The sequence below is a fragment of the Pan paniscus genome, chromosome 5 (assembly GCF_029289425.2).
Source record: "Pan paniscus chromosome 5, NHGRI_mPanPan1-v2.0_pri, whole genome shotgun sequence".
Classification (NCBI taxonomy): domain Eukaryota; kingdom Metazoa; phylum Chordata; class Mammalia; order Primates; family Hominidae; genus Pan; species Pan paniscus.
In genome coordinates, this window is record NC_073254.2 from 175,835,284 (window position 1) to 175,860,931 (window position 25,648).

Sequence of the window (25,648 nt, forward strand, 5' to 3'; positions counted from 1 at the left end):
ATGCGATTCTTGACCAGGTGCTTAATATCAAAGTAGAGAAGAAGATGGCAAGCAGTTGACCAAAACTACAGAATCTGGGTGATGGGCGCAGTGATTTCTGGTGGCTGATTTCAATCATGTGAAAGAAAAACAAAGGAAGATCTAGCCAAACTTACTAAAGGGGAATAAAAGACTGAAAATAAGAGATGTGGTAATAAAATAGCTACTACTCCTCTGAAACACAAGGCCTCAAAGCAACCTGCAACTGGCCTGAAGGAGGTGAATTACTCCTACTTTTGAGGAAGGAAAGGACATAAGTGTGTCCTGTTAAGCTGAACACTCTGTTTCTGTAATTATAACACTATTAGGTTGGGTTTTATTTTATTTTTTATTTTTTTTTTAGCATTTGAGAGGCCAGATGTCAAGCTTTATACATGATTATATATAATCTTTCTGATAACCTTGTGAGATACAGATAAGAAAACTAAACCACAAAAAATTGAAATAACATCCTCAAGGTCAATGAGAGTTGGAATTCACACCCTGGCCAAACCCAGAACTCGTAACCAATGTGCCCCATTGCCTTCATGCCTGGTGTCCCAAGACAGCTTAGTTTCACAACGTTGGTCCAAAATACATGCCCTTCTAACGTGCAGTCATTCATATTGCAATTTAGGAAGACCATCTTTTTAGCATCACAGTACTGCTTTATTCTCAGAATTATCCTGACAATATATATATATATTTTTGGTCACTGCAAGGTGGTTGCTACGATTTCTTCTCGTTTTGTGTGTTTCTTGACCTGAGACATTTATTGACAACATGTTTCCACTACTCTAGCTGGTATTCAAATCCTCTCTGCGTCAGACTTTTATTATGTCTGTGCCGCCTCATTGCCTTAGGCCCTCATCTGGTAGAAAACACCCCCTGGCCTGCAAAGATACATGGATTTGCACTAACTCCATGACACTTAAAATAATGTGTTTATTTCTTTGGTCTTTAAAGCATAGCTTTATTAGACGTTTTTAGGGGTCAGACTTTGATTATGTACCTTGAAAAAGTCAAAACCTATAATTAGACCAAAATAAAACCGGGAAGTTTCTAAGTCTGTACGGAAAGGACCACAAATCTATTCACTTGCTCCACTTAGTTTGAATGAGCTGGTAATATTTATAGAGAAGTCAGTATGCTCACAAAACTGTCTATCAGGAGCCTAAATCATGATTCATAATAAAAATGTGTTTCAAATACTTTCAGATCTATAAGAACAACCAGGTGATTTCAAAATATTAAGTATTTATTGGAACAAAATGTTTGGGGGATATTGGGAATTTTTTTCCTATACATTAACATCAAGCTCTTACAGCATAGCCAAAAAAATCAATGTGAGTTATATTACATTGAACTTGCTTCTTTGCTTGTATAATTATGAGTTACCTAGCAACACATAAATCAGAAATAGTCCCTGTTTGGATACTGGCTGTGAAACTCCAGGCCTCACAGACTCAGCAAATTCTCCAGACCTTGGAACCAAAGTTGTGAGCAGTTGGTCTTTTGGTGCATCAAGATAGTGTTTCTACTTTACTTTTGAATGGAGTTTGGTTTTTGTTTTTGTTTTTGTTTTTAGAGATGGAGTTTCGCTTTTGTTGCCCAGGCTGGAGTGCAATGGCACGATCTCGGCTCACTGCAACCTCCGCCTCCCAGATTCAGGCAATTCTCCTGCCTCAGCCTTCCTTAGTAGCTGGAATTACAGGTGTGTGTCACCACCCCAGGCTAATTTTGTATTTTTAGTAGAGACGGGGTTCTCCATGTTGGTCAGGCTGGTCTTGAACTCCCAACCTCAGATGATCCGCCCGCCTCGGCCTTCCAAAGTGCTGGGATTACAGGCATGAGCCACCGCGCCCAGCTGAATAGAGTTCTTTAACTTGGGGCCTGTAAACAAAAATTGAGAACAAAGATAATACTACAGGAAAAGTATTTTGGAGTTTTCCACCCAGTAAACTTACATCTGTCATTACATTATGTATATTCGGGTATAGCTCAATTTGATAATAGGCACCACTCCATGAGAGAATTGTTAAGTACACTCAATTTAACAGCAAGGTCTCTGTCCTGTTACTTGTCTTTCGTCTCTCCTTGGATGACATTACCAAATTAGTCATTTTCTTTGTTGTGATAATGATGTCAAAATAAGCAAGATGCTTTTTAATAAGCTTAACGCCAAAGCAAGTTTAAATACTGTATTGAGTTTTTATATTATATGTTATATAATGCTATTGTCTTCTTAGACCACTTTGTGCTACTGTAACAGAATACCCAAGACTGGGTAATCTATAATGAACAGAAATTTATTGACTCATAGTTCTAAAGGCTGGGACGTCCAAGATCAAGGGGCTGGCATCTTACAAGGCCTTCTTGCTGTGTGATCCTATGGGAGAAGACAGAAGGGCAAGAGAGGGTAGGAGAGAGAGGCAAAAGAGGACTGAACTTGTCCTTTTATAAAGAACTCATTCCTGCAATAATGAACCCACCTCTGAGTTAACGGCATCAATTCATTCACAAAAGGTGAGCCTTCATGGCCTAGTTACCTCTTAAAGTTTTCATCTGTGAATACTGTTACAATGGCAATTAAATTTCAACATATGCTTTTTGCAAGACACATTCAATCCTGTCACCCAAAACATGTGCTCTTCTCCATACAAAATATAATCATTCTATCCCAATAACCTCAAAGTCTTAACTCATTCCTTAATCAACTAAAAAAACTCCAAAGTCTCATCTAAATCAGATAAGGATGAGACTCAAGCCAATCATCTGGAGATACATACTCCTTCAGCTGTAAGCCTGTGAAATCAAACACATCATGTGCTTTCAAAATAAGATGGTGGGACAGGCATAGGATTGGAATTCCCATTCCAAAAGGGAGAAATGGGCAAGAAGTAAGGAGTAACTGGTCCCAAGTAAGTCCAAAAGCCAACAGGGCAAACAACATCACATCTTAAGACTCCAGAATAATCTTTTCATGTCCATGTGCCACCTTTTGGACACACTGCATTGGACACTGGGCACCTAAGGCCTCATGTAGCCCCACCTTTATGATTTTGCTCAGCCCACTCAGCAGCTCTCACAGACCGGAGTCTCATGCCTGCATCTCTCTCAGGCTGGCATTGCACACTGGTGGCTTTACAGTTCTGGGGTCTTGGGGATGGCTCCACTCCCATGGCTTTACTAGGCATTGCCCTAGTGTGGACTCTCTGCAGCGGCTCCACCCATATGCCACATTTCTGCCAGGGTCCCTAGGCTGTCTGTGCCATCTTTCAAAGTCTAAGTGGAGGTAGCCATGCCTCCACAGCTCTTGCATTCTGCATGACTGCAAACTAATTTCTACATGGATGTTTTAAGGTTTACTTCTTGTGCCCCCCAGAGCAGCAACTTGAGCTGTATCTAGGGCCACTTGAGCCACAGCTCTGGTGGCCAAGGAGCACTGCATGAGAATGCCGGGAGCCCCAGGCAGCAAGCCTGTGGAGGGTACCCCAGGCCTTTCCTACAAAACCATTCTGCCTTCCTAGGGCTCTGGCAAGAGGGGCAGACTCTAAGTTCTCCAAAATGCCCTTGCTCTCATTCTCTCATTGTCTTAATGGATGGTACCTGCCTCCCTTCTATCAATACTCATCTCCTTATCAAACGGTTGCTTGGCTACCCCCTTGATATACTCTCCCGAACATGTCTTTTTATCTTCACGTGATCAGGCTAGGGGTGTTCCAAATTTTTACATTCTGTTGCCTTTTAATTATAAGTTCTGTGTTTAAATTATTTTTATTTTCTCTCATTTTATTGTATGCAGTTAAAAGAAGCCATGCAATTCCTACAGATATTTCTCCTACCAGATAGTCTGATCACTCCTAAATTCTGCCTTTCACAAAGATCTCAGGCATGGACACAATTCAGCCAAGTTCTCTGCCACTCCATAACAAGGATGGCTTTTACTCTCGTTTCCAATTCCTTGTTCTGCATTTTCATCTGAGACCTTATCAGAACGGGCTTTACCACTCATATTTCTACCACCATTCTGATCAGGAGCACATAAATACTCTCTAAGAAGCTCAGACTTTCCCTACAGCTCTTTTCTTCCTCTGAGCCCTCAAAATTCTTGAATATTTGTGCTGGAGACTCTTCTCCTGCAGGTGGCTTGTCCCACATCCCTGTCCTTATAGTTGCACTGTGTTCAGTTTCACTGGACTCATTTTCCCTGTGCTTGTTGAGACTTCTGGCTCATACCGTTGCTTTTCTCTTGATTTTGAATCTCAAGACCATTTTTTCATTAGCTACCTGATCAGCAGGGACCGGTTTCAGTCTCCCTCCTGTTCTAGGAATCATACCACTGCCTTCATGTCAATTCGTGTGGTGGACTTCTCTCTGGTCACAGCTTTCTTTGGGTCTTCCTATCCCATGAGCTACACTAACTTTTATGGCCTCAGATAGCCCAGCCACTGGCTCTGATTTGTCCTGGCTCTTAGGATGCATTGAGAAAGTTGCCCAACAGCTATGAGAGAGTGTAGAGGACTGCTTCAAGGTTTTTGATTAGGAAGAAAAATTTCTACAATAATTACTCTCTGGAATACTGTCCTCCAAGAACAAACAGGCAATTTTTTTTTCTGTAAGTTTTTCTCATGATGACCCTTAAAAGTGTATAAAACTGTCTTTCTCTCAAGGAACAAAATGGTTGAACTCCATAAGCGAATCTGCCTCAGACATAAAACTGCTGCCTTCCCAGGCAAAATCATGTGCTTCTCAGCATTTCCACCGCAGGTGGCTCCCTCCTGCCTCACTGCATGCACGTTACATCTGTGCTTGCGATCATTTGCCCTCGCTTCTGTCCATACTCAGCTGCTTGAATGTCCTTTGTGTTAGCTCATTTCAAAACCTTCTCTTTTTGAGTGGCTGAATTGTTATCAGTTTAACTCACCTCACATGCAAGAACTGAGAAAAGCATCACAGGTAGTTAAGCACTTAATAAATGCTTGTTGTTAGTGATGAATATATACTAAAATATTAATCAGCTTTAGGCTTTCATAGGCTCAGAAAGTTCTTTATGCACGATGATAAAAACAAAACCAATAATTAGGTTAAATAAGTAATACTCCTATAAGACTGGGGTAAAACCTAACAAATCTATTTGCTTGCTGTCTCCCAATCTGCATTTCTGTTACCTTACAGTTCATTCATCCCTTCAGCTACAAACAAAGTCAATGTTAACTGCAGCCCCATCCCTCTGCGCTGAGGCCTTTGTGATGTCTGGGTCTCACCATGGAAACATTCTGACTGTAAACTTCAACTGACACACAGCTGGGATGGGCCACTCTGCCTGCATGTCACTGACCACCTCCCACTGCTCTGGGTTCTACCATTTGAGGAGACACCTGCATAGGTCAAAGGCTGGGTGGCTAAGAGAGCTGACGGCACTCCTGATCTCTGGGCCTGGCATGGGAAGACATTGGTGGGAAAGGCCGATAGAGGGGCTCATCCATCCCTTGAGGAGGAATAAATGAATCCCTGGAGTCTCCAATGCCCAGAGACTCCTCTTCTGGTCTTAGTCTTGTCCACATTTGGACATGCACTTTGATATAATGTCAAAATTTTGGCAAAAGGACTAGTCCTAAGAGTAAGTCTGTTGAGGTGGTGGGATACTGGGTCTCAGTTACAGGCTCCACTCTAAAACCAGAGAAAGCAAGAGGAAGGAGGAGTAGGAGGAAGAGAGAAGGAGTAGGAGATGGAAGAGACAAAGAAATAAGGAAGAGACAAGTCTCTTATTATGAAAGTAAGTGGATGTCCGGAACTGCAATTAGTGTGATATCCCTTGCGTATGCGACCCAGACTTGTTTAAGAATGAAAATGGCACCTGCTGGTTGGTTGAATAACTCTTCACTTTGTTGTCACATCATTTGCACTTTAATACAGCAGAGGAATCAGAAAGACAGTTTTTGTAAAGGATGGAGAAAGAATTGGGGTCACTGGAAAGTGGAATGGTGAGCAGAGGAGGAACAGAATGAAATGGGCAGGATGAGGTCACCCAAAGAGTCCCCTCCTTATTTCCCTCGCCAGGCCTCAGCATCATCCCCTCAACGTCCACACCTCCTCCTCACCAGCACTGCCCACGCCGCACCAGCAGCCACCCCCTGCAGCATTCCAGACTGGGGCGGCCTTGCTTTTCCTTGTCCTTAAATCTCTCCTTTTTCTACACACTTCTCACATTGACAGATGCTCAACAGTACACTAGGGATGGGGGTAGAACAGTGGTGGCCTTTGGAGACTGACAGGCCTAGACTTGAGTAAAAGCTTTGTCAATTACTAGTTATGATGTGAGTACTGTTATTTTTTTAAACAGATGCCAATTTAACAGGTGACAAATCATATGTCACTGTTTTAACTGGAGTTCTTTGATTACTAAGATGTAAAAAGTCTTTGAAAATGATTATTTGCCATTGTACTTAAGCACTCCAACCCCCGTTTGCCCATCTGTTTGTTTCGTGCTTGGGTCTGTCTTATGGGGGAAGTTGGAGGAACTTATGCCCATAGAGTGCTTAGCACATAGAAAGACCCTGCAAATGTTCACTCTTATTTGTATAATGCAGGAATCAAAAAGCAAAATAAATACAGTTCATGAAGGAGCACTTTTTTTCCCTCATTTTCCAAATGAAATACGGCCCTTGGATGCGGAATCCTTCTGGGTCACTAACTCAGTGTGAGCCTGAACAAGTGTATTTTTTTCTCTATAGGTCTCCTCTGGTGCTTCATCTATAAAATGAAGGGGCTACGCTGTATGGTTTATAAGGCCTAGTGCACCTTTAACATTCTATCACACTCTGATCCCACTTATTCCTCTCCTAAAGATATACATTGCTTCCAAATGGCAAACTGAGGACAACAAAGTTGCACAATATGATGAAAGTTTCAGTAACCTTTCTGTGTTAAAACTGTTAGAATAATTACAAAGATATATGCTCCTGTATATTTACTGTGGCACGATATACAAGAGCAAAGACATAGAATCAACCAAAATGCCCATCAATGATAGGCTAGGTAAAGAAAATGTGGTCCATATACACCATGGAATACTATGCAGCCATAAAAAGGAAGGAGATCATGTCCTTTGCAGGGACATGGATGGAGCTAGAAGTCATTATCCTTAGCAAATTAATGCAAGAACCGAAAACCAAAACTGCATGTTCTCACTTACAAGTGGGAGCTGAACAATGAGCACATGTGGACCCAGTGGGGGAACAACAGACGCACCAGGGCCTATTGGCAGGCGGAGGGGGAAGAGCATCAGGCAAAACAGCTAATGCCTGCTGGGCTTAATACCTAGGTGATGGGTTGATAGGTTCAGCAAACCACCATGGCACACATTTACCTATGTAACAAACCTGCACATCCTGCACATGTATCCTGGAACTTAAATTAAATTAAAAACTGTTAGAATATAGACTCATATTAGAACATAAGCTCCAGGAGAGAAGAGATTTTTGTTTTGTTCATTAATGTATTCCCAACACTTCAAATAGTGTGTGGCACATAGTAGATGTTCAAGAAGTATTTGCTGAATGAAACATATTAATACCTTGTATAAAAATAAGCATTTCATGCAGGAGGAAAGTGACTGCAAATCATTATTTTTAAAGACCATTTTTATTTTAGTAATCAAAGAAATGATGACATATGATTTGTCAACTGTTAGATTGGCAGATGTTAACGAAATAACAATACATCATCAGTAAATGATGGAGAAATTAGCACTTTTACCCTGTTATAGAACAATCTTCCTGGAATTCAGTGTGACATTACTTATCAAAAGGCTTAGAAATATGCACGTGCTTTGACCCAGAAATTCCACACCCGGAAAAGTATTTTAAGGAAAGAATTAAGAATATGCAAAGATTTAGCTATAAGAATTCTGTTCGTAGTAGTGAAATTTGGAAACAACCAAAAGGTCCAACTAGCGGCAAATTTGGTAACAAAGGATGATATAGTCTTTGAATGAAATACTAACTAGTTATTAAAGACATGAATATTTATTTTTAAATGAATACACATGAATATTTATTTTTAAAAATACGATGAATGTCCTAAAAAGGCAGTTTATGAGATAGCATGCCATATAGAAATTCATCTACAGCTAAATAAAAGATTTCCATAGCATACAGATGACAAATTATATCTGGTTATATCTGGGTAGTGGAGTTATATACTTCTGTACTTTTTTTCCTTTTTGCTAATTTTATCATTTTTTTCTACAATGGCCATACATTGCATTTATAATGAAATAATCGTTTTAATTTAAACTTTTAGCTGTTACAAATGTAGACTTTTCGATAGTCTGTTATATTTTTCCTGGTGGCATCTGAACAGTGTTCTTTGCTCAGCCAGCTTTTCTTGCTCTATCATTAGCGTGGCTAAATTAATCAGATTTTAAGCTCCCTACGGGCAGGTTTACATTTTTTCGTTATTCTTTAACATATCTTGCACCCCTTCTGGCTGCTAAATAAAAATCTGCTGCCCTGAAATTCAGTCAAGTGCAATTTCAATTTCTGCTCTCATTAAACGTCCCCTATAAATCCATTTAAACAGTTCTAGTAATAAGAGTATCCCCCAAGGTTTTCTTTTTTCCTTTGTATTGTAAGCCAATTACTCACGATTCCTGACACTAGGGAAGAAGAGACTAGTACGATAGGGGCATATGTGTAGAAGCAGAAAGATATTTGTTTTGTGTTGCCCCAGGGTGGCTGAGCTAAGTAACAAGAAAGTGAATTCAGCTCAGCTAAGGAAGAACTTTCTAATCATTAAAGATGGGCATCAATAGGAGGTGACTATAGTAAGTTTATAAACTCCCTTTCATGAAGGACACCTAAGCTGAAGATAGTTTATAAACTCCCTTTCATGAAGGACACCTAAGCATTGCATGTGGATGTCACCAATGAGTTAGAAGTTGGACTAGGTGACCTTTGACCATTTTTCCAAGTATAAACGTACCTTATTTCTCTTAGGTCTCATCTGCTGCTAAGAAATCAAGGGCTAGGGGAAAGTAAAGTGTGTAGATGAATGCTTTGTTTGGCTTGATGTTCCACATTGCTTACCCTTGGAATCCAGACTCAAAAACCCCTTCCCAAGGCACCGTGCCATCTCTTACCCCTTTCATTTACTCCTATTCATCTGGTTATGCACCTGTGAAGAATACTTCTCTTCCTTCTTCCAGCATCTGAGATAAACATGAGCTGCCATTTATTAAACAATTTTTGAATGATTATATTTTTGGCTAAGCATTATGGTAAATACTTGATGGGAATTGCTTCACCTCATATTCCCAAAACAACCCAAAAAGTTAGGATTGTAATATTCAGAAAACCAAGGCTAATAAAGGTTCAATAATGTGCCTAAGGCCACACAACTAGTACAAGCAAAGGCAAAATTTAAACTCAGGTAAGTCTGACTTCAAACAGAAGTATGTAATAATATGGCACAGTGGCTGATGAAATGTCAGGATTTTCATGGGCAACAACATTTTCAGAGACTACATCTCTGCCTGCTTCTCTACTCCGTCCAGATCCCTTTCTGGCCTCCTGTCTGTCCCAGCCCCTGATTCTCCTTCTGGCTACATTGCCACCCTTCTTGCCCCAGTCATCAGTGGACTCCAAGTGTCCCCAACAAATGTGTTCCTTCTAATCCCCAGCCACCAGAAGTATCCACAGTTGTCCAAATCATAGTGTCTCTCTGAGAGGCACTTGAAGCTCAGGCTCATGGGCTAGTGATAGAGTTTATGGTCAACTTTATGTGTCCACTTTACTGGGCTAAGGGGTGCCCAGATAGCTGGTAAAACACAATTTCTGGGGGGTGTCTGTAAGGTTGTTTCCAGAAGAGATTAGCATTTGAATCAGTAGACAGTAAAGAAGATCCACTCTCATCACTGTGGTTGGGCACCATCCAGTCCAATCCATTGAGGGCCCTAATACAACAAAAAGGCAGAGGAAGGGTGAATTGTTTCCTTCTCTCTGTTTAAACTGAGACATTCATCTTCTCCTGCCCTTGAGCATGGGAGCTCCTGGTTCAGGCTGAATTACACTGTCAGCTTTCCTGTTTCTCTGTCTCGAAGGCAGCATATGATGACTTCTTGGCCTCCATAATTGCATGAGTAAATTCCCATAATAAACTTATCTATCATTTCTATTATCTATCTATCTATATCTATCATCTATCATCTATCTCTCTCTTTATCATTTATCTATCTTTCTTCTATCTACCTATCACCTATCATATGTATGTATGTATCTATCTATATCTATCTATCTCATCTATCTGCATTTCTATCTAGCTATGTATCACTTATCCTATCTATCTATCATCTATCTATATCTATCTATCATCTATCATCTATCTATCTATCCATATCTATCATCTATCATATCATCTCTCTCTTTATCCTTTATCTATCTTTCTGCTATCTACCTATCACCTATCATATGTATGTATGTATGTATCTATCTATATCTATCTATCTCATCTATCTGCATTTCTATCTACCTATGTATCACTTATACTATCTATCTATTTATTTATCATCTATCTATCTATCATCTATCTATCTATCTATCTATCTATCTATCCATCCATCTATCTAACCTATCTATCTATCTATCTATATATTGGTTCTGTTTCACCAGAGAACCCTGACTAATACAATAGGGCACTCAATGCTGCACCTTTGTCCCTTCTCCCAGAGCAACCTCTCTGTCTTAGAAGTTTCAACATACCTCCAAACCAGCCTTCAGCAACACCTTTCACAGAACCTCTGTGTAGGTCTTTGGAGTCATTTTAATGCTTTCTGAGGCAGGAGCCCCTCCTTTGAGTTACTCTGCAATTCACTTCCTTTTGATGAGACAGGCAGGTGTGAATGGAATTAATTTTTGGTCCCCATAATTCTTGTATTCATTTACCAGCTAGATACACTGTAGTTGTTCCTTATTTCCTCCCACTTTTACAACTGCTGGCTGGAAATTCTCTCTTCTTTCTGCCATGCAAGTGTTATGTGATCTTCAGTGGGACTGCTTGGCTGTATTCTACTGTGGGCTTCTGCTCTTTCTTTCACTCTGTATGCAGTCCCAGAATCCCAGGCCACGGCACAGAAGGATATCTACCACAGCCAGAGGAGCCTGGGGCGTACTTATTTCATAGCTAATGTTTGGAGGATAAACTTGTTTATAAATATGGATGGGTACTGGTGTCCTGTTACTGGGTACTCTAAAAAAGACTGCATCACCACCCTCTAGTTTTTTTACTTTATAGTGATATCAGGAAATTAATGCAACACATTCCCTTTAATAATGATTATACCCATACTGTAAACTATAAAGAAAAATGTCCAAAGAATACCTTTAAGAAGCATGAAGCCAGAAAGCAACTTAAGGAATTCTAATTCAGTTTGGCTACCATTTTATAGTACATACATGTGCAACCCTTTCTACTCTTATTTCTTTAACTGATGATGTACTTTTGCAGTGTTGTTTCTCGGTTTTTTAGGCGTATCCACATTCGTGTTGGTCCCTGGGGTCAGCATGTCATATGCAATGATTTCTTGCACAATGCCGTATTCAGATACATGTGGAAGATATGTTTTCTCAATTTCAATTGATTGATTAGCAGATATCTTTTTGGTTTTGTGGCAAGGGGGATGGTTAAAATATAGGTCTTTCCCTGAATACCAGTGCCTGATATTACGTAATACATTAAGCTATTTATCTGTGTATCATTTTCTCTCCCTACCCCACACTGGAATGTAACTTTATAAGTACAGACATTGACTGTTTAATTCACTGTATAAACTTATTGCCCAGAAAAGCAGACTATCATGAACAAGTTATGTTCATCACAAGAGCTTAACAGTTGTTTCACATTGGAAAATGGATTAATGTAATTCGCCACATTAATGAATAAAAGAGAAAAACCATATGATTATTGCTTTAGATGCATTAAGAACATTAGGTACAATTTCACATCCATTCATGATAAAAGACTTCTATCAAAGTAGGATAGAAAGGAATCTTCTTCAGCTGATATAGTTTACCTAGAAGAAAAAGTGTAGCATATATAAAACTTTATTTAAAGGCAGTCAATAAAACATAAAGAGAGAGATCACCTTTGTTCACACAGCGGGACTCGGTTTTGTTAATGTGTCCGTTGCCCTCAATTGATATCTAGATTCAATGTAATTGCAGTGAAAACCCCAACAAAGGTTTTCATGCTTCAAAAGCAGATTCTAACATACATTGGGAAGGGCAAAAGGACCAATAATAGTAAAAAATACTCTTGGGAAGAAAAAGGTAAGGGAATTTGGCTTAGCAGATATCAAAACGATATATAAGGCAGTGATATATAAGGCAATGAGGTATTTATGTAGGAAAAACAGAGTCACATATATGGGTATAAGGTGACAACATAATACAGAAGTGGCATTAGAGATAAGTGGCTAAAGATGGATCATCTCATAAATGGTGCTTATTCCTAAGTAAACAAACAAAATTGGATTCTTCTTTGCAACATGCATGAAGCTAAATTCCAGAAAAATTATATATCTATATGTGAAGAGCAAAATATTCAAAGTTGTAAGTATAGTATAGAAACATATCTTTATATTCGTATGGTAGAGATTTCTTAATTTGAAAAGCAGTATCCATAACAAATTGATAAATTCAACTTTGTTAAAATTAAGAACTTTTCGACACACAAATATCTGTCAAATTTAGTGTCCAAAATATATAAATTCTAAAAATTGAAAAAATTATATAAAATAATTGTTTAAAATAGATGGACCTAAGGAGGAGGGAAAATGCAAATGTTTAACAAGTTTATATAAACATGCTTTCTGTCTTATTAGCAATTGGAGAAATACAATAAATGTTTTAAAACACCATGTAATAGATTGGCAAAAGTTTAAAACTTTCACAATTTAATGACGATGCTGGGCAAAGGGACCTTTTATTCTCTATTGATGAAAATTTAAACAAAGCCAACCACTTAAGAAGACAATTTATCATTGTCTTGCAACTTTAAACATGTAACAGCTTCATGTAGTAGAGACGTCAGGGCCCTACCTCCATCCTCTTGGCCAACCCTATTGCTGACTGCAGGTGAGATGAACAGGCTCCATACACGCTGATAGCTTCTCAAGCATCTGCCAGGATTTGCTTGGCCTGACAGTGCCAGAGCATGAAATACCTCCAGAGCCACACTGCACATTGAGGGGTAAGAAGTGGTGGATAAATAAATAGCCCAGCTTTCTTTCTCCTTGGAGGGATAATTCTGAGGTAGGTTTAACAGTCTCTTGAATGTTTCCAGTGGAATTGGTTCCAGCTGCCCACAGCAGTAACCACACATGAATATACCATTTATTGGCATTTCATCCTTCCTTGCTGTGTTTCCCCACTCCCTCACTTTGCTTCCTGTAATAATCTTCCAAAAAAAAAAAACTCCTATGCATGGAATTATTTGTCTCAGGACCTGGATTTTGTGGAATCCAAGCTAAAATACTCTATGTTCTAGCAGATCCCCTCCTAGATAAATACCCTAGAGCAATTCTTGCATGCCTACCCCCCAGAAGAAATTATGACACTGTTAATAGCAGCATGTGATAAGAAAAAAAAATCTAGAAACAACTAAATGCCCATTAATGAAAGAATGGATAGATAGATTGTGATGTGGTCACTTACTAAAATACTGTACATGTGTAAATATTAGTGATCTACAGATGTATTAATTGACCTCAATACATTTTAGAAGCATAATGTTGAGTGGAAGAAGATACTGAGAACACATACAGTATTTTTTTATTAAATTCAGAAACAAGTTGAATAATATTCTGGCATTGGTTCTATTATATTTCTAGGTTAGGTGGTAGGTTCATGGGTTTTTGTTTTAATATCATGCTTCATGGCTCATATATTTATTAATAAAAAATGAAAAAAGGACACATCTCAGATACAATAAAAACATTTATTACATCTCATGTTTTATTTTGTGGAAAGTTTGTGATACCATGTACTAAAATACATCAGTCAAGGGATATGGTTATTATACCTAAAGGCTTTATATATTTTCATGGGTTTTCTAGTTCATGTTTTAAATATTGCAAAATCTGTGAGATTTATGAAGACTCTTTCATAGGGAAAATCCACTTTAAACATCTCTACAGTTTCGCTAGGTATCTTCAAATAGAATAGAATTTCAATGTGATAAATTAGACTCCTTAGTTCCACAGCTGACGTATAGCTGGCATATCCCATTGATGTTCTAATATGTGATATGTTCAAATATGTGATAACACATTTTGATTTCTTATAATGCTTAGTCCCATATGGTCCTAAACTATTACGACCTTTGTCATGCTTGGGATTTGTGGAAATTTCACAGTGGTAAGGGTTGTGACATTACACACTGAATTACTAAAATCACGCAGCGCAAAGTAACTTGCACATGAAAAGTGCACCTTGGTGCTGAATTTCCTATTTTTTTCTACTTGAAAGTGTATGGTCTTATTTATAAAGTAAAGTATTTATATGCTTTACATAAAAAAGTCTCTTCTTTTACCACATTTATAAATTAGCTGAGTCATATTTAACAAAAAGACTGGTCTAACTTCCTAAGTTTAAGTCAATTTTAAAATCTGAAATTGTATATGATGAAAATGAGACCCAGTTCAGTATCAAAAACAGGTGGCCAAAGTCATAAGGGAATTATGCGGAAAGGGTAGATATGATGTAAAGAAAGACGTGTTATCTTCCAAAATACTATCACTACTAATAAAAAGCCATTGCACAAGCCAATAAAATATATTAAACTATCTGTTTTGAAGAATGTATCTGATAATAATGAGATTCAACAATACATAAAATAAAAAGAGATATAAACTGGAACTCTACCCAGCTAATTTCCTGGTTTCTGTAACTGAATGTGCAAATAATTAATTTAAAATGATTCAGTGGAGGATTAGAATGGATTGTAAATCCTGGATTTGTGATTTGAATAGTGATGATTGATTGATAGAGCCAAGAATGTTGTTTAGAAGGAACAGATACCCTACCCTAACTTGTACAGAGTAATAATCACTGTGTACCTTGTCCTGTCTAATTCCTATAAGGATGGAAAATGAAAACATGGCCAGTATTTGCAAAAATAGAGATGTATGTCCACTTTGGGACATGCATACACAGGGATAAAGACTGCACTGGATGAATCAGAACACCTTTCCAATCCTTTCCTTTGCTTTCCAAATGCATACAATCTTCATTTTTGTCCAAGAAAAAGAGAGAAGAGCTATGGATTTGGTATTTCTTTTCTACCATGTTTATGAATTTTCAAAAGGATACTTTTGATGTTAGATAAAAAAGACAAAACAAAGAGAAAAAATTGCCTTGAGGTAGAAAAATTCTTTGTTTGACATGCCATTTCTGTGCTAATAAATGATGAAAAGTTTGGAAAGTGATGAGAAGGTTGACTTTTATTGTGTACTTATTTATGCCAGGTATTGTGAGACAATGACTAAATTCCTTTTCTCTTTCTAAAACTCACTCTTTTGTAAAAGTTGGAATCCGGAAGCAACACAATATTAATAACAATCTCTCACATTCACATAAAGCTTTATAATTTATGAAGCAGTCCTTCTTACCTAGGGAGAAGGAAACTTTATTTACTGTATGCTGACTACATGCAGAAGCATGGAGGTTTTATGCATTAAAAAATTTACTCATGATATATTCAAGAGATGGGTATTATTTCTGCCATATTTCAGATGACAAAGCAGAGATGTTACAAAATGTGAGTGGATTGTTCAAAGTCACAACCAGCAAGTTGTTGAAGTTGAGTTTCAAATTCAGAACTTCTCACTCTGCTGGAGAGGCTCTTTTTGGCGTGGGCAGTGGCTAAGCCAGGAGGTAGCTATCAAGATACCTAATATCTGCAACTTATAAAATGGCAACCCTGCAGGGTTTTGTTGTCCAAGTTTCTGCGTTTGGCATCAAAAGTATTCAATAAACTTGATTCACTCTATTTCATGTGTGCCTACAATAAAAGTGTTCATAAAAATTGCCATTGTGAGCTGTGCATGGTGGCTCACACCTGTAATCCCAGCACTTTGGGAGGCTGAGGCAGGCAGATCACTTGAGGTCAGGAGTTCGAGACCAGCCTGGCCAACATGGTGAAAACCCATGTCTACTAAAAATACTATATATATATATATTGTTGGGCGTGTTAGTGGGCACCTGTAATCCCAACTACTAGCGCGGGTGGCTGAGGCAGGAGAATCGCTTGAACCTGGGGAGGCAGAAGTTTCAGTGAGCTGAGATGATGTCACTGCACTTCAGCCCGGGCGACAGAGGGAGATTCCATCTCAGAAATAAATAAAAAAATAGAAAATGTCATTGTGATTTTTAAGAAGAAAATGTCCTTCATTTTCAATTATTTTGCAAGTGAGATTCCTGCCTCTTTGGATAATAACAGTGACTCACAATAAATCTGTTCCAACCTGTTTAAAAGTCCACATTTATAGAAACAGAGACTTGGCCTAAAAGAGAAAAACCCACAATAAGGAGAAAGAGATGACAGCACCTCTTACTTAAAATATTGAACGATTTGAGGGAAATGGAATTCAGAGTTCCCTTTTAAATAACAGCTGGAAACTCATGGGTCTAGAAAAATAAAGGACAAGGTTTGATATTTCAGAAATCACATCTCCCATCTTGCTGAGGAATTCTGCTCATACTCTCAAATATGAACTACGATGAGCTTTCAGAAGATTCTAGCCACTTGCCCCACCACTATGCATACTCTACTTAATTTGGCACAATTCAAAGACTATTTCCTGTGTAAAAATGGAAAATGAAAGGAAAAAAATGTCCCTTTTCAAAAGACTGTGCCATTAAAATATGACATGTTGGAGAAATCCTGCCACAGACAATGTCTACTTGTTTCTGGGATGTGCTTAGTTTTCCCAGTTAGTAATATTGATTATTTCTCTTTATCCATTTGATTTTTCCTAATGCAGAAGTTTCTAGGAAGTAACCTGACTGACTTAAAAAATATCCCCTTTCACATTTCTCTGAATTTAACTTTAGGATATGCAGGATGGCCATAAAAAAAAAACCCAGTTCACGTAAGTACCTGAATGTTACTTGCTCTATCAAGTATGCACCACATTTGAAAGAAACAACTGGCATATTTCTTTGCTTATGTGTTTGACGAACCATACTTCGACTGAAGAAGATGGAGTGAGATGAAATGATGAAAGACAGGAATCACAGAAGCTGAAAAGTGACCTAGAAATCTTAATTTTAGCAATCATAGCTGTGTCTGAATTTAAGTTTACAGCAGCGGGGGTGAAATAAATTATAGTACAAATTACCATGCTAGGCCAGAGAAATTATTCTCTGCTGCATGGTTATTAAGTGATAGATAAATAAATAACACTGTAGGACTGATTGACAAAATATAAGTGACCTAAAAGCTAAAAGGGGCACCATGCAAATAGTACTGTGTAATCACAAGGCATTTTAAAACTGAAATGAGATTTGTCACAGCAGAGAAATCTTAAAATGATATCTTCTTGAGCCATCACTAAAGTCATTTATAGGAGTCCTGAATCTCAAGGATCTTGCAACCCAATGGCCACATATTAGTGTTTATTTTTATTTTGGAAAAGGGCCACAGGTGAGCCATGGTGAATACAGCATGGACCTTAGTTGTTTTCAAATGCCGTATTTCAGCAATTTTTAAGGACTTTTTTTCACATCTTAACATCTCTGATATCCAGTGATTTCTTAGATTTGATTAAATGTGGTAGTAATGACAGGTATACATGAGCTCTTCCATATCATCTTCTCTCTTGCTTGTTAAAAGATTTAAGTCCATTAGCATTAAAGGTGAAATTTACACCATCAAAAGCTATGTCCACATGTTGCACTTGGCATTAGCTTTCTTCGGCTTTGTTAGCTGACAGAACTCCCTGGCCCTAAACAATGCTGGAATGCAGTGAAATGAGAAAGCATGGTAGGAAACAGGACCAGTGTAGCCACTCCACTGGGTGGTGAGGATAACCACTTGAGGACGCACCCAGTCAGTGCTGTTGAACCATCTGTTTCCTTTTTAAATTATTTGAGAGTCTCGATATTATCCAGTGATACTAAATGTGATTCACATAGTGGATCTGGCTTTTGAATTTTACCAATCCGCTTTTGGTTTAGTTTATTGATGAACAGATGTTTGGGTCCTTGGAAGTTGTAATATCCTCTGCTATCTTTGTTCTCCCAAAGCTAAATAAGATAGGGACACAAGACTGACTCTTACGTATTCAAAATTATACAGCATTTACAAAGGGACAATTGGCATGGTGGCCTACATCTGTAATCCTAGCACTTTGGGAGGCTGAGGAGGGTGGATCACTTGAGGTCAGGAGTTTGAGGCCAGCTTCCCAACATGGTGAAACCCCATCTCTACTAAAAATACAAAATTAGCGGGGCATGGTGGCAGGTGCCTGTAATCCCAGCTCCTCAGGATGCTGAGGCTGGAGAATCGCTTGACCCGGGAGGCGGAGGTTGCAGTGAACCAAGATCTCGCCACTGCCTCAGGACAGAGTGAGACTCTGCCAAAAAAAAAAAAAAAAAAAAAAAAAGAAGTAATAAATAAAAGTTTAGTCATCTAGCCTATAGAATGAGGACATTTAACAAAGCAAAACCTTTGTAATGGGTTTCTCTGAGAGCTGAAACTTTCATTTCTGGTGCAAGCATTGAAGCTTATATCATGTGACTTTGCCACCAGAATGAGGACCAGTAGGAAATGGTTGATTAATTTGTCAAAATGGGAGGTTCCGAGAGGTCAAACTTACAAATTGTACTAACTTTAATAAAATACTAATCTTTGCTTTAAAAAAATTTGAAGGTCAAGATATGGTATAAAATCGTATTTGTTGAGTCTTCTTCGCTAACTATAGACTACAGATTATCTTCCATAATCTAGTCTAGTTTTCCTTTCTCTGCTCCCAAGGACAAGCACATTTACAGATAAGAATACATATGTCTAAACTAAACAATAGGCCTATGATCATGCCGAGGTGCATGAAAGGAAGGACGCCTGATTCCGGGTCTAGTACTTTTGATGATGGTATCCGTTTGGGATCTGAAAATGCATATTTGTTTGGTTCACATGCAAAAATGTGGAATATCTGACAACTTGTGAGTTTGTTCTCTTTGTGCTACTTCTTGTATGATCAAGAATAGATTTTAATAATTTATAACTTTTGGCCTCTCTTTAATCCCTTCTATTATTTTATATTATTTACTAACAAATTGTCCTCTCAACAAAATGTTTAGTGCATTCTCTTAGAACATTACAGCTCATTATCAATGTTAACATCTCCTTTCCAGGAAAATGTTCAATTTGCTATTAGAAATGACACAATTTACTGCAAGTTCAGAAAACCCATAATGATGGATAATGCTTCAGAGGACAGCCCTAGAGCAGCATTTTGCCCCTTGGGGAGTGTGTATCTGACATTTGACACACGGGCTGGCCTGGGCACATTTTTTGGCCTTGAAATACTATACTTAACTTGCTTGTTTAGTGTTAAAATCTGGATTTATACAAAAAGTTAGTTTTAAAACAGACCTTTAGAAAAAGTCTTAGTAAAAATTAGAAACTAGTTGAGGATTATCTTGGGTTCTAACTGCTTCTACCTAATGTTTGAGTTCCCTTCCTCCTTTTTTCTTTGCTTTTTAGTAACCTTATTCCTATCAAATACCCAGTTCGTTCATTCTTTCTGTGATTTATCCAGCTTCCTACTGTATTGGACAAGACCTTCCCTCATATCGATGCTTAGAAATTAAACGCCTTGTTTTCTCAGAGTTCTGATTTTCTACTTGCTGAATGGATGAATTCAACAGTGATAATAGAATAACATCTACTAACCGACTCTTTCACACTCTAGTTGCACTTGAACTGGAGGCCATCTGACACATTTTAGGTTTGGGTCCACAGAGCCAATACTTACTTAGAAGACCTTGATTTCTGTCAAGTGCAAACTGCTTCTCTGCAGATGGCACTGTAGGACATGGCATTTGCTTTAAGAAGTGGCTTTAATGTAGAGTCTTCATGGTATGCTGTAAGTCTGTAAACACAATGGCAGTGAGTCATGACGCATTCTGGAATCCTCCATCCCACCATGTCAGCAGCTAAGTGATCACCACAAGACTGGGAAGTAAGATAAAGAAAGGATGTATTAGAAAAAACACAAAGATTCAAATTGTACGAGACTTAGTTCATGGGTTTCAATAACTCTGTCTTCTATACTTTCCAAACGTTTTCTTTTTAAATATTTTGTTTTACAATATTTACAAGTCATGTAAGTGTCACAGAAAACAGAACATTTTTAGCATCCTTTTATCAGTTCCAGTCTGGCCCTTACATCTGGAAGTTTATTTACTTGTTTATGTGTGTATCAAAGCAATACACGCCTATAGTTTAAAAAGAAAGAAAACAAATTGTATTAAAATCTTCTAACAAATGTAAACTATTCCCTGCTTCACCCTTTCTCAATCTCATTTCCTGGAAGCATGTTTCTAATATCATTTGCTATTTCATAATCTATTTATTTTAGATGTTACTTACTGACTTCTTATTTTAAGAGAAGAGGGGAAATATCCTCTCTCCAGTTACCTATCTTTTTCCTCTAAAAAGTTACATCATCATATTTGGTTGAAATATTGTTAAAGATGCCGGGCGTGGTGGCTCACGCCTGTAATCCCAGCACTTTGGGAGGCTGAGGCAGGCAGATCACGAGGTCGGGAGATCGAGACCATCCTGGCTAACACGGTGAAACCCCATCTCTACTAAAAATACAAAAAATTAGCCGGGCGTGGTGGCGGGCGCCTGTAGTCCCAGCTACTCAGGAGGCTGAGGCAGGCGAATGGCGTGAACCCGGGAGGCGGAGCTTACAGTGAGCCGAGATTGCGCCACTGCACTCCAGCCACTCCAGCCTGGGTGACGGAGTGAGACTCCATCTCAAAAAAAAAGAAGAAAAAGAAAAAGAAATATTGTTAAAGATTTTATGTATTTTGACCTCGAAACACTGCTTACTATTGAGCCAAGTAGTATACTACTTTTCATTCTTATGTAAGTAAGTATTATTACTTGTTCTCTTTCCCCTGGTCCTTTTAGCCTCATTTCTTTGTTCATACTGTTTTTTCTTAACCTTCATTTTCTGCTTCCTCTGACTACTTGTTACTCTGGAATTAGCAATTGCTTTGGTTTTTATATGCTTAGATTTCTATATATCTACTAGAAATTTTTTTATATATTTGTCAAATCACTATGAATTTTTTTCTGAATATTCCTTTTAACAGCCTTATTTCTCATGAAATGGACTAATAGTCTCTTTTTTCTAATACAATATTAGTGAGCCTAAGTTGAAGTTTTCTTCTGCTCCCTGTATTGTCCCTTTTTCTTGAGTACATTATAGTGTTTATTTATTTTGATTCTGTCTTTCATGTTGGAGACTTTCCTATAATCTATGATGATTTTGGCTGCCATTCAGATTGAAAAATACATCACTAAGAAAATGACTGGAAGAGCCTATTTGCATGGAAAGAGCTTGTTATATGAGAGAGCTGCACTCTAGAGTGATAAAATAATAAATTGGCATTTTCATGTAGGCATGTAAATGTCCATTTCTGTGGAGTCTACTCTTGGGACAATTTAGTTTCTCCAAAAAGGGATCCTTGCTATCAGTATGAAAATCCCAACCCACACAGAGCACGTTTGTCACTGGCTGTGTGGAGATGGGAAGGTATCTGGGTACCTAACCCTTCCTTACACAGACATCCAGTCAATGCCTCTGTATTCAGCCTGGAAACTCTCACCACTTTCCAGTTCACCTTGAGTCTCTCTTTGTGGGGTGAACAGCCTTGCAAATTTTCCCTGCAGAAATCTAAAGTTATGTTTCTTGTTTTGCTATATCAATTACCTATCCTCAGTCAGCTGTCTTCTCAAAATTTGGTAATATCTCTTAGTGGCTCCTGTTTTTTTTTTTTTTTTGAGACGGAGTTTTGCTCTGTCCCCCAGGCTGGAGGGCAGTGGCGCGATCTCAGCTTGCTGCAAGCTCCGCCTCCCGGGCTCAAGCAATACTCCTGCCTCAGCCTCCCGAGTAGCTGGGACTACAGGTGCCCACAACACACCTGGCTAATTTTTTGTATTTTTTAGGAGAGACGGGGTTTCACCGTGTTAGCCAGGTTGGTCTCGATCTCCTGACCTGGCGATCCTCCCGCCTCGGCCTCCCGAAGTTCTGGGATTACAGGCGTGAGCCACCATGCCCAGCCGGCTCTTGTCTCTTCAACCATTCTCTTTGTCTTTGAGGGTATATTCTTTAAAAAAATTCTCTACTTATTATTTTAGTGGAATTCCAGAGGCAAGCATATATAAAGATATGCGCTCAATTGATTGTTTTTAACTGGTTGTCCCAGCACATATATTGAATGGCCAAGAGAGGCTGGAGTAGCATCTATTTATTTCATGTCTTTATCACAACACTATAGTTACTTGTGTTATAGGTAGAAATAGATAACTTACTGTGTTGCGATAATACCAGATTATGCTAAGCGATAAATTGTATTATAAGTTTGAGATATTTTCCATCTGATTATTATATTTATAATAAGACTAAAGTAATTAGAGACTGTTAGCAATTCAACTGTGAAATAAAATTTTTCAATTACTTATATTTTGCATTTGGGGATAACTTTAAGAATACTCTGAAATCAGAATCTATTCAAAATAAAAAAATCAGTTGCCACCTGCAAGTTCTAATTGATGCCAATTGCAACTATCTTTAATATCACACAACTAAAACCTATAGAAATAAACAGGAAATCAAAAGTAAATGCAATTTACTTATAAATAAAGGGAGTAAACAAGAATTTTATGGAAAATATATTATGCCTACTGACATTCGTAACCAACTTTAAATGTTGGATTTGTCCAAGCAGTTTCATTGTTCTCACATTGATTTTATAAGTAAAAAAATGTTATAAATTTGAACTTAAAAGTAAATAATATAGCACTTTAACCTGTTTTATAAGATGAGTTTCTACATGAACATTCTTGTTGGAAAAAAATGTTTCTTGACCAAAACAAAAGACAGAGAAAGAAACAGAAAGGAGACAATTTTTGCAAACCAGACAATGATCTTAAGTTCCTTTCCAGTTCTACAATTTTATCATTGTAAGTCTCTTAAATTACTCTGTTTCACTTCATCTGTAAAATCACAATAATAATACCTACTTTTACAGAACTATGAATATCAAATTAGGTACTATATGGGGAGCTATAAATTCCTTTAGATGTGTAATTTATTATTAATAATCAAATCTATGGAAATAAGAAAAGCAAAAAGTCCATGAAATTATAATAGAACATGCAATTTTCTCTTTCCTCTCCTGATATTTATATACAGAGTTGTCCTTCTATGTCTTCTTACATTTTTTAATCCTAACCTAAATAGTAGTGTAGCTTTAGTCACATGGTCAAAGTACGTTTGCTGTCAAACGCTGCTTCCCACAGAAGCAGCTCATGAGTATAATTATGCAGTTGTGCATTTTTATCAGTAGTGACATCCTTTTGCCAGAAGATTTCAGACAAAACTGAACTCAGAAGCTGGAAGTCCTCTGTTGTAGCAGCTGAGCTCCTTCATGACATATTCATAGGGGGAGGTGAAGAACCTAACCACGCAAGTCTGACCAAAATGTTTATGAACACATCTTCTAATTTCATACCTATTTAATTCTTCAGTTATCATCTGTACCCTCAAAACACGTCTGTCAAGGGTACCAGGAGTGTGCGGATCAGGAGTGTCCACTGAGGCTGGGTGCGATGGCTCACGCCTATAATCCCAGCACTTTAGGGTGTCAAAATGGGTGGATCCCTTGAGGCCAGGAGTTTGAGACCAGCCTGGCCAACACAGTGAAACCCTGTCTCTACCAAAAATTAGCCGGGCATGGTGCCATGCGAGTGTAGTCCCAGCTACTTGGGAGGGTGAGGTATGAGGATCGCTTGAACCCAGGAGGCAGAGGTTGCAGTGAGCTGAGACTGCTCCACTGCACTCCAGCCTGGGCAACAGAGTGAGACCCTGTCAAAAAAAAAAGAAGTGTTCATTCAGTTGGTTTTTATGGCCTTCAGTGAATCTGCCAGAAATTGAGCATATATACTCAATAATTTCAAATGTTCTTTGTAGTTTCTTATGTAGAAAAAATGGTAATAGGGCCGGGCGCAGTGGCTCATGTCTGTAATCCCTCCCAGCATGTCGGGAGACTGAGGCAAGTGGATCACTTGAGGTGAGGAGTTCAAGACCAGCCTGACCAACATGGTGAAACCCTGTCTGTACTAAAACAATACAAAGTTAGCTGGGCATGGTGATGCATGCCTGTAATCCCAGCTACATGGAAGGCTGAGGCAGGAGAATTGCTTGAACACAGGAGGCGGAGGTTGCAGTGAGCCGAGATCATGCCATTGTACTCCAGCCTGGGCAACAAGAGTGAAACTCCATCTAACACACACAAAAAAAAAAAAAGAAAGAAAGAAAGAAAAAGAAAAACTGGTCATAGAACTTCTCTTTTGTTCCATTAGAATCTAGAAGTGATTTGCTAGAGAAGAAAGAATCTGTATGAGAAAATCTTACCTTCACTTTTGGGATCTATTAAAATCTACTACAAATATTTGTGAGTTATTGACTTCCGCTATGAATACATGCACCATTTAACAACAACAAAAATAACCATCTGGCATCAAAACAGTTCACAACCTGTATCCAGTTTTGAAAACATGTCTCACGTGTTATCTATATTATTGTTAAGTGGATGTTCAAATCAAGGATCTGCTGCATCGTGGTGATATTCCTCCTGGATCTGTTTCTGTCCTGACATCATTTTGCATTTCCTTCCCTCCGTGAGTTTTGAGATATGTTTACTCTGTGATGTCTTGATCTGTCCTTAATTGCTGGTGACATGTCAAATAGCAGACATAAGTGAGAAGTCTTCAGTGACAGGAGTCCTTTATATTCCATTATAAACTACCCGTTAATAATGGAAATCTAGCGAATAGAAACAGAAGCTGTAGTTGGCATTTTTTTAAAAAAGACAATAAAATTTCTGACTACCACAGGCTTGCCTTCTTTTCAAAAACCTAGGAAGGAGAAATCTCAGCACACGTGTCACTGAATAAGAACACAAGCCTCCATGAGCGGACTCTAAATGTCTGTTTCACACAACAGTTATGCACTGGCTTCAGGAGCCCAATATCTAATTTCAAAGACATTCCTGCAAAGCTGTTCATTATTGATCCCAGAAGAGGAAAGAGAAGACCGATACAAGGACCACTCTGATAAGCGGATTGGTATTTAGAAAAGACACCTGCTCTTTATACACAAAACCAAATGGCATCAACAACCATGAAGAGGTCTTAACCATGACATATAATTCTATAAATGCTATATTACTTAACATAGTAATGGAGGAGGGACATTCAGGTTAATAGCAATTTACCATATCACGAATTTTTAATTAAATAAACTATTAAAAGGTACTCAAAACTA

The 25,648-nt window shown here is 38.2% G+C and overlaps 1 long non-coding RNA gene across 1 annotated transcript; it reads right to left on the reverse strand.

The window, feature by feature from the left end:
• LOC129398069 (uncharacterized) lies at window positions 1–25,039 on the reverse strand. The gene is made up of 3 exons (XR_008625805.2): window positions 23,835–25,039; window positions 20,060–20,259; window positions 1–1,911 (listed from the first exon to the last, which is right to left on the reverse strand). It is a non-coding gene; the product is annotated as an uncharacterized LOC129398069 (long non-coding RNA).
• Window positions 25,040–25,648: the final 609 nt, after the last annotated feature.